This window comes from Mixophyes fleayi, chromosome 11 (genome assembly GCF_038048845.1).
Source record: "Mixophyes fleayi isolate aMixFle1 chromosome 11, aMixFle1.hap1, whole genome shotgun sequence".
Lineage (NCBI taxonomy): Eukaryota > Metazoa > Chordata > Amphibia > Anura > Limnodynastidae > Mixophyes > Mixophyes fleayi.
Genome location: NC_134412.1, coordinates 2,245,090 through 2,255,382, shown reverse-complemented (window position 1 = coordinate 2,255,382; position 10,293 = coordinate 2,245,090).

The window sequence follows — 10,293 nt, the reverse complement described above, 5'->3', positions numbered from 1 at the left end:
TAGATCCAGAGGTGAGTGAGACACCTGTGCACCTGTCAGGGCTGGCTCCACCCACACTGATGTCACATAAGGGGAGGAGCTACACGCTGCCAATTACCGTGAAGGTCACTTTCTCTTTTCTTTCTTCCTTTCACTCTCGTTGGAATGTTAACCCTCTATTCCCTGGATCATTGGGAGCTCTGCTGCTGAATACCCCAGGAGGGTTTTACAGATCACTTAGAACAAATGAACTCCATTCACTCACAGTCACATAACACACCTGCCCCCTAACTCACTTCTGCCCCTCATCCTGACTTATTGCCCTCATATAACACTTGTTCCCTGACTCCAGAGCTGCTGCCCTCAGGTGGTGTCTAACATTGTGAGGGTTCATATAATATTATTTACTGATTGTTTGTATAACGCACCATATTCCGCTGGTTATAATAAGATCAACGAGCTCTGGCTGCTGGTATCGTTCCCAGCTCCCTTTTATAACAGTCATCTGCAAATTATTATCAGTTGGGGGGGGGTTATTTGGGTGGGCATCTCCTATAACAACAAAAAAATGTAATGTGAGAAATTAAACATAACTTACCTTACTACAGTAAAGCTAGAAACCATGGCAAATGTTGTTCACCCGCCGTTGTCATATTTGTGTGAAAGTTTGTTCCACATCCCAATTCACTGATTTGGATCAATAACTAATTTACTCAGTGGCAGTAAGTGGTGGACACCTTTTATCTGTTTATTTTGAAACATAAACTGATTATTTCCATTATTACACAACTACATCAGTGTGTACAATTCAGTAGTAATTATTACACATTTATTATCTTATATTTCTTCAGTCATTTGTTTAGTTCCAGTCGGTTTACTGTTCCGCCTCTGCTCCGGCGTGGATCTATTAGAGTTTTATTTCTTACATTCAGTTTCTGTACTTAGTTTACATCCAGGATTCCTGTGAAATCACCGTCCTGCTTTCTGAACGTATCATATATCCGCTCACCAGGAAATCCCTGCGGGGTGAGGTCACGGCCCTCGCAGGTTGGTAATTTGCACCAGATGTAAAACACGTCACAAACAATGAGGTCTGGGGGAATGGTATATAATAATGAATGGAGAGGGATCTGGGGCTGGCATTAAATCTATGGAGTTCACGTATCATCACGTGGGCACCTCTGCCAGCTGTGTGTCTGTGGCACTTGCAGTGGAATAATAAGAGTAACACTCAGTATACAGTACACACATATACCGGTGTATACAGCATGTGTAATACAATGGATATCCAAATACAATTCAGTGGATTATCTTATTGTCTGACGCAGAGTGGGCTGTGCGCCAGTTTGTGTAACGAATCTGGCGTTAAATCACTCTGCACACTCCCAGTAAGTGGGTGCAGGTATATACGTCACTGCAGATGTGTGCGATCCTGGCACTTACACCCGCCTGGGTCTGGTGAGGGACGGGGCGTCACAACGTAGGCTGAGAACAGTAACGTCTATATTAGGAGGCGGATCTGTTACACCCGCTATAGGGCTGCTGATGATGTATTGTACATGCTGCAGAGGCGGGCGCATCTCCACATGTATATGGGACAGATGTGGGGTGACATACTGTAGCCTATTTATTAGGATGGGGCAATTTGTTTAGCATGAATTAAATGTGAGGTTGCTGGTTAGGATCAGTACATTGGATGTATAGGAGCGAGAGAGGTAAGAGAGACGTGAAAGAAGATGGATCATCATTTATATATAATAAGACAATGAGAGAGGGAGACAATGAGAGGGAGAGGAGCAGTGACGAGAGGGATGGAGAGAGCAGTGACGAGAGGGATGGAGAGAGCAGTGAGAGAAAGAGAGGGATGGAGATAGCAGTGAGAGAAGGAGAGAGCAGTGAGAGAAGGAGAGGGATGGAGAGAGCAGTGACGAGAGGGATGGAGAGAGCAGTGACGAGAGGGATGGAGAGAGCAGTGACGAGAGGGATGGAGAGAGCAGTGAGAGAAAGAGAGGGATGGAGAGAGCAGTGAGAGAAGGAGAGAGCAGTGAGAGAAGGAGAGGGATGGAGAGAGCAGTGACGAGAGGGATGGAGAGAGCAGTGAGAGAAGGAGAGAGATGGAGAGAGCAGTAAGAGAAGGAGAGAGATGGAGAGAGCAGTGAGAGAAGGAGAGGGATGGGGAGAGGAGTGAGAGAAGGAGAGAGCAGTGAGAGAAGGAGAGAGCAGTGAGAGAAGGAGAGGGATGGAGAGAGCAGTGAGAGAAGGAGAGAGATGGAGAGAGCAGTGACGAGAGGGATGGAGAGAGCAGTGAGAGAAGGAGAGAGATGGAGAGAGCAGTGACGAGAGGGATGGAGAGAGCAGTGAGAGAAGGAGAGAGATGGAGAGAGCAGTGACGAGAGGGATGGAGAGAGCAGTGACGAGAGGGATGGAGAGAGCAGTGAGAGAAGGAGAGAGATGGAGAGAGCAGTGAGAGAAGGAGAGAGATGGAGAGAGCAGTGACGAGAGGGATGGAGAGAGCAGTGAGAGAAGGAGAGAGCAGTGAGAGAAGGAGAGAGATGGAGAGAGCAGTGACGAGAGGGATGGAGAGAGCAGTGAGAGAAGGAGAGAGCAGTGAGAGAAGGAGAGAGCAGTGAGAGAAGGAGAGGGATGGAGAGAGCAGTGAGAGAAGGAGAGAGATGGAGAGAGCAGTGACGAGAGAGATGGAGAGAGCAGTGAGAGAAGGAGAGAGTAGTGAGAGAAGGAGAGGGATGGAGAGAGCAGTGAGAGAAGGAGAGAGCAGTGAGAGAAGGAGAGAGCAGTGAGAGAAGGAGAGAGCAGTGAGAGAAGGAGAGGGATGGAGAGAGCAGTGAGAGAAGGAGAGAGATGGAGAGAGCAGTGAGAGAAGGAGAGAGCAGTGAGAGAAGGAGAGAGCAGTGAGAGAAGGAGAGAGATGGAGAGAGCAGTGAGAGAAGGAGAGGGATGGAGAGAGCAGTGAGAGAATGAGAGAGATGGAGAGAGCAGTGACGAGAGGGATGGAGAGAGCAGTGAGAGAAGGAGAGAGATGGAGAGAGCAGTGAGAGAAGGAGAGGGATGGAGAGAGCAGTGAGAGAAGGAGAGAGATGGAGAGAGCAGTGACGAGAGAGATGGAGAGAGCAGTGACGAGAGAGATGGAGAGAGCAGTGAGAGAAGGAGAGGGATGGAGAGAGCAGTGAGAGAAGGAGAGAGCAGTGAGAGAAGGAGAGAGCAGTGAGAGAAGGAGAGAGCAGTGAGAGAAGGAGAGGGATGGAGAGAGCAGTGAGAGAAGGAGAGAGCAGTGAGAGAAGGAGAGAGCAGTGAGAGAAGGAGAGGGATGGAGAGAGCAGTGAGAGAAGGAGAGAGCAGTGAGAGAAGGAGAGAGTAGTGAGAGAAGGAGAGGGATGGAGAGAGCAGTGAGAGAAGGAGAGAGCAGTGAGAGAAGGAGAGAGCAGTGAGAGAAGGAGAGAGCAGTGAGAGAAGGAGAGGGATGGAGAGAGCAGTGAGAGAAGGAGAGAGATTGTTGAGCGGATTCACGTTATGCCCCAGTTGATTAGTTTGTGTATTTTGGAGCTGATGTAACCAGATTCCTGCCATAGCATGTTCCATGTTCTCTTCCACTAGAGACAGATCCAGTTTCTGCTAACATTGTGTTAACCCCTTTGGTGACAGAGACCTGCCAGTGACGGCTGTGTACAACGAGGGGGCCCCACAGGCCCTGAGCTGGTTAATGTGACACCATTGTGATTTCCTCTTCACAGAATTCCTGTCTCATTACAATTTTAGTTAAAAAAAAAAAAAAGGTTTTGTAGTTACCGGACGTGAGATGAGAACCACAGGCAGCTGCAGGAAAAAGAAAATGTATAGTGGGAGCTCTGCTGGTCTATGTGGTAGAGAATCTGACCTTAAGGTTACAGCAAAACATTATTGTATGTACAGCTGTCCAGCATATTATACACCCCAGTGTCCTCCATATTATATACCCTATGTCCAGCATATTATATAGCCCTATGTCCAGTATATTATACACCTCAGTGTCCTGCATATTATATACCCCAGTGTCCTGCATATTATATACCCTATGTCCTGCATATTATATACCCTATGTCCAGCATATTATATACCCTATGTCCTGCATATTATATAGCCCTATATCCAGCATATTATATACCCTATGTCCAGCATATTATATAGCCCTATATCCTGCATATTATATAGCCCTATATCCTGCATATTATATAGCCCTATATCCAGCATATTATACACCCCAGTGTCCTGCATATTATATACCCTATGTCCAGCATATTATACACCCCAGTGTCCAGCATATTATATAGCCCTATGTCCAGCATATTAAACACCCCAGTGTCCAGCATATTATATAGCCCTATGTCCAGCATATTATACACCCCAGTGTCCTGCATATTATATACCCTATGTCCAGCATATTATATACCCTATGCCCAGCATATTATACACCCCAGTGTCCTGCATATTATATACCCCAGTGTCCTGCATATTATATACCCTATGTCCAGCATATTATATACCCTATGTCCTGCATATTATATAGCCCTATATCCAGCATATTATACACCACAGTGTCCAGCATATTATATACCCTATGCCTAGCATATTATATACCCTATGTCCAGCATAGTATACACCCCAGTGTCCTGCATATTATATACCCTATGTCCAGCATATTATATAGCCCTATGTCCAGCATATTATACACCCCAGTGTCCAGCAAATTATATAGCCCTATGTCCAGCATATTATACACCCCAGTGTCCTGCATATTATATACCCTATGTCCAGCATATTATATAGCCCTATGTCCAGCATATTATACACCCCAGTGTCCAGCAAATTATATAGCCCTATATCCAGCATATTATACACCCCAGTGTCCAGCATATTATATACCCTATGTCCAGCATATTATATAGCCCTATGTCCAGCATATTATACACCCCAGTGTCCTGCATATTATATACCCTATGTCCAGCATATTATATAGCCCTATGTCCAGCATATTATACACCCCAGTGTCCTGCATATTATATAGCCCTATGTCCAACATATTATACACCCCAGTGTCCTGCATATTATATAGCCCTATGTCCAGCATATTATACACCCCAGTGTCCGGCATATTATATAGCCCTATGTCCAGCATATTATACACCCCAGTGTCCTGCATATTATACAGCCCTATGTCCAACATATTATACACCCCAGTGTCCTGCATATTATACAGCCCTATGTCCAGCATTTTATACAGTCCAGTGTCCTGCATATTATATACCCTATGTCCAGCATATTATACAGCCCAGTGTCCTGCATATTGCATAGACCTGTGTCCAGCATATTATATAGACATATGTCCACTATATTATATAGCCCTATGTCCAGCATATTATATAGCCCTATGTCCAACATATTATACACCCCAGTGTTCTGTATATTATATAGCCCTATGTCCAACATATTATACACCCCAGTGTCCTGCATATTATACAGCCCTATGTCCTGCATTTTGTACAGCCCAGTGTCCTGCATATTGCATAGACCTGTGTCCAGCATATTATATAGACATATGTCCACTATATTTTATAGCCCTATGTCCAGCATATTATATAGCCCTATGTCCAACATATTATACACCCCAGTGTCCTGCATATTATACAGCCCTATGTCCTGCATTTTGTACAGCCCAGTGTCCTGCATATTGCATAGACCTGTGTCCAGCATATTATATAGACATATGTCCACTATATTTTATAGCCCTATGTCCAGCATATTATATAGCCCTATTACCAGCATATTATATAGACTTAAATAAAAAGGAATAAAACACAGAAATGGTAAACTTACAAATAATCCGTTTTCTGTTTTGCTGGAAGAAGCAGAAATAAAAGGACACTTCGCAATATGAAATTAGCTCCCACAAGGTGACAACTTGGTGACAGTTACAGGACATTATAACCCTGCTGCAGGGCCTACAGCCCCCTTCCTGGGATGTCAGAACTAGAAAGTCTGTGTAAATGCAAATTAGTAGTTTATGACGTCTGTTCAAAATACCTTTCAAGTCAGGTTTTCTTTGCACGGGTCTGGGTGTAGATCCCTACCAGAATGTCCTGCAAAGATGATTTTACCTCCACACAACAGGTCATACGTTTCCCTTCATCTGCATACCAGACATGACTCCTGTAAGTGTGACATTTTCCTGTGTCCTTATCTCCCTTTTCACACTTATCCCAGCTGCTCTGTCCTTAGATATCACAGATGTTATTGATGCAACCTTAAAGAGAGATGTGAAAGGCCTCATCGTTTATTACCCATCATAAATTGTTACAGGACCCTCCTCTGTAACCACATGTCCGGAACTTTCTCTCCATAAATACACCCTGGGTAGAAAAAAGCTTACAAACAATCAAAGCGATATGTTCATTTAGCTCCCCCCCCCCCTTCCATGGTTTAACCCCTAGCTGGACACAGAGCTCCTCTGAGCCACATCAAACTATTACTATGAATTCATTCACAAACATATTCACAGTTTTATATGACTGCTAATTAGCTTACATATGACCCCTACATCTAGCATTTTATATAAACCTATGCACAGCATATTATATAAACCTATGTCCAGCATATTATATAAACCTATATCTAGCATATTATATAGCCCTATGTCCAGCATATTATATAGCCCTATGTCCAGCATATTATATAGCCCTATGTCCAGCATATTATATAGCCCTATGTCCAGCATATTATATAAACCTATATCCAGCATATTATATAGCCCTATGTCCAGCATATTATATAGCCCTATGTCCAGCATATTATATAAACCTATATCCAGCATATTATATAGCCCTATATCCAGCATATTATATAGCTCTATGTCCAGCATATTATATACTTCTGTATCCAGCATATTATATAGACTTATGTCCAACATATTATATAGACTTATGTCCAACATATTATATAGCCCTATGCCCAGCATATTATATACTCGTGTGTCCTGCATATTATATAGACTTATGTCCAACATATTATATAGACCTATGTCCAGCAAATTATATAGCTACATGCCCAGCATTTTATGTAACCCCATGCCCAGCATATTATACAGCCCAGTGTTCAGCATATTTAGCCCCCTATCTGTAAGCATATTGGTCTAATATGGAGGTCAGCAGAATAACTGATGAAGTAACATTGAGGTGCCGGATCAGTATACAAACAGCCTCATGGGGCTGATCCTGGTGCAGTCAGAGGGTTATTACGGTGAATATCTGTCTGCTATTTGGGTATGGGGCTATGGTGGTGTTATTATGACCATCCCCCATAAGGTTCTCAGCTGATCTCTGTAATAAGCGGCACATCATGTATACAGGTTCCTGTGAGATGTAGATGCAGCCCCCCAGCCTGTGTAACTCACATGTGTTACGTGTGATCAGCTGGGAATCGTGCTCCCCCCATGACTCTCCCTCCAGTTATAGGTCACTAGGATAATGCTCCAGGGATGCGGCTTCCCCACTGGGCATAGAAGGACAGGTCACATTATAATACAACTTCTAGGACACATTATAATACTCCGCGGAGTATTATTACTGATTTATACATCAGACATAAATGGGAAGGTTGGGAAGAAAGAGGAGCAGGAGGATATTTACTATACAAGATAGGATGAGACCGGAAGATCTGAGCTGCTGCAAAATTCAAGTCATTTAAATGCATCTCTGTGAACACCCCTAAGATGTGCTGTCTCCACCCTGTTATCACTGTGTAAGTGGCCTCAGGACTTACCTCCCAAGAGCCCCGCCTGTAATTAGCATAAGGGGAGGAGCCTGTGTCTGGGGCCAGAGAGGAATCTTTCTGCACATTTCCTTATATACAATGAAATAATAACTGAGGGAATCAGCAAAGGAATAATAAGTGGAGGGAGCGTGATATAACTGAGGATGCAATATCGTATAGAAGTAAATGTTACTGAGGACGAGTTGAGCCTGGCACTGCCAAGGGTGTGCCCAGCGTTCTGCTGCCTGAGGCTAGCTACCATGGCGCCATCTCCCTCATACAAACTCCCAAAGACACGTGTACAGGAGCCGTGTGCAATCAGAATGATAAACATTGTAATTTGTAATCACTTCCATCTACCAACAGTGTAACCAGCGCTATTGCGGCATTACCTGCAGGGTGCTTCCCAGTTATTATTATTATTATCGTTTATTTATATAGCGCCACAAGATATCCGCAGCGCTGTTGTACACATTACAAACAGTAGGCCGTACAGGGTAAAACAGAATAGAACAATTAACGAGTATTACCAAGACTACCAGAGCTCCAAGCATAGCAATTATAGTGAGACTGGAGCAGAAGAAATGGTAGAGACAGGAGGGAAGAGGGCCCTGATCATAAGAGCTTACATCCTAAGGGAGGGCGGACAGACAGCAGACACAGAGGGAGTAAGAAGGGAACAAGTGCAGGAGGAGCGGGAAGAGGCAGAGAAGAGAGGTGAAGAGAATGAGAACAGAGAGAGGGTGAGGTGGTTGGCTGGTAGGCTTTAAGCAAGAGGTGAGTTTAAGTGCCCGTTTGAAGGAGCACAAATTAGGGAACAGTCGGATGGAACGTGGGAGGTGGTTCCAGTGGACGGGGGCAGCTCGGGAGAAATCTTAGATTCGGGAATGTGAAGAAGTGATCAAGGTGGAGGAGAAGCAACGGTCATTGGCCGAGTGCAGGGAGAGGGAGGGAATGTGGATGTAGAGGAGCTTGGAGATATAGGGGGCAGTGGAGTGGGAGAGAGCCTTGTAGGTGATGGTGCGGAGTTTGGAAAGAATCCTATATGGAAAGGGAGCCAGTGTAAGGTAAGACAGAGCGGGAAGGCAGAAGAGGAGCGGCATGAAAGGAGGATAATAAGTAATGAAAGTTACTCATGGACCGACATTGTCCTGTGTGACTGCACCTAACATATCACATATCACACAACAGGCAGATAATACGGCCATGAGATGAGGATCTAACCCCTTGTACTTGCTGGTTGACCAAAATGGGACCCTGTGATCCTCTCTCTGCAAAACTAATAAAGTAATTATGAAGCATATTTTAATATTTTCTACAAGTATTTAATATCCTAGCAAATATATTTTCATAAAATATATACTAAACCTGCACCAAACAGTAATTAAAAGGAAATAATAAATACATATAAGATGTAACCATGGCTCCTAGGGATCTCTCCCAAGCAGTCAGAAACCTGTCACACCTCGTACCTGTCATCTTCACCTGTGTCAGGCGACATCTTGTGGTCACACATGTAACGGCAACAGGCATAATCTAACTACATGTGAGCAAATTGTTCTCTCTCCTACACTCCTGACCCTGCTGTTCCTCTGTTGGTCAGTACATTCATTGTCGGAGGTCCTGTAGTTGGAGAGAAGTGTCCCCTCTCCCTTACTTAGGCTAGGTACACACTGGCTCGATGATTGTATGAAAAACCTCCAATCAGCCAACGTCCGACCATTTGGTCAGATATGGTGTGAGTGGGTATAGTGACACAATGATCTAAAGTCATCCCAAAGTGCCGATCATCGTTTCATTTGGTTGGTCGTACTGTTTAATATGTTCCGACCAATCACCTTCCGATCATGTAGTGCGTATGTACTCATGCTCACGTTCTCCATAGAGTTTAGAGAGTTGTGTTCTTAGCCTGGGGGCCTCCATTCCCTTAATCCAGCCCTGTTTCAGAGTTACAGAAGCTAGCAACATTCGTTAGGACATGTGGATCGCTATAACATGGTGGTTATAATCAGTGTGACAATAATTAATAAATGAATATTGTGCTGTCATTCTCTGAAGACTAGAGGACCAGATAAAGGACCAGATGAAGAGCACAGATCTGCAGGTAAATCGTCTCAGTGTGTATGGATGAATCGTCTGACCGGACCTTCAGTCGTAGGTACAAACGTTTGAGATACCACGTCGGTCAGATAATTCTTCAGTGTGTACCGAGCCTTATACTCGGGCTGACAATCCCCTGCTGATAATCCAGGACTGCAGGAGGAGATGCACAATGTCTCTCGCATGCAGCCAGGACTCGAGGGAATAGCTGGAGCAGATTGTGGGCTGGGAGGGTCTCATCCTCCTGACTATCAGGCAGCACATATTCCATACGTGTGCGGTTCTACAGGACTGACCTGGTGACCGGCTCTGACCATACCGCAGGTATCAGGACCCATCTGATGGGCGGCTGTATGAACTGCGAGGAATGAAATTGATCATTGTAAAATAAAAGCGCAGCATGGCACCAACTGA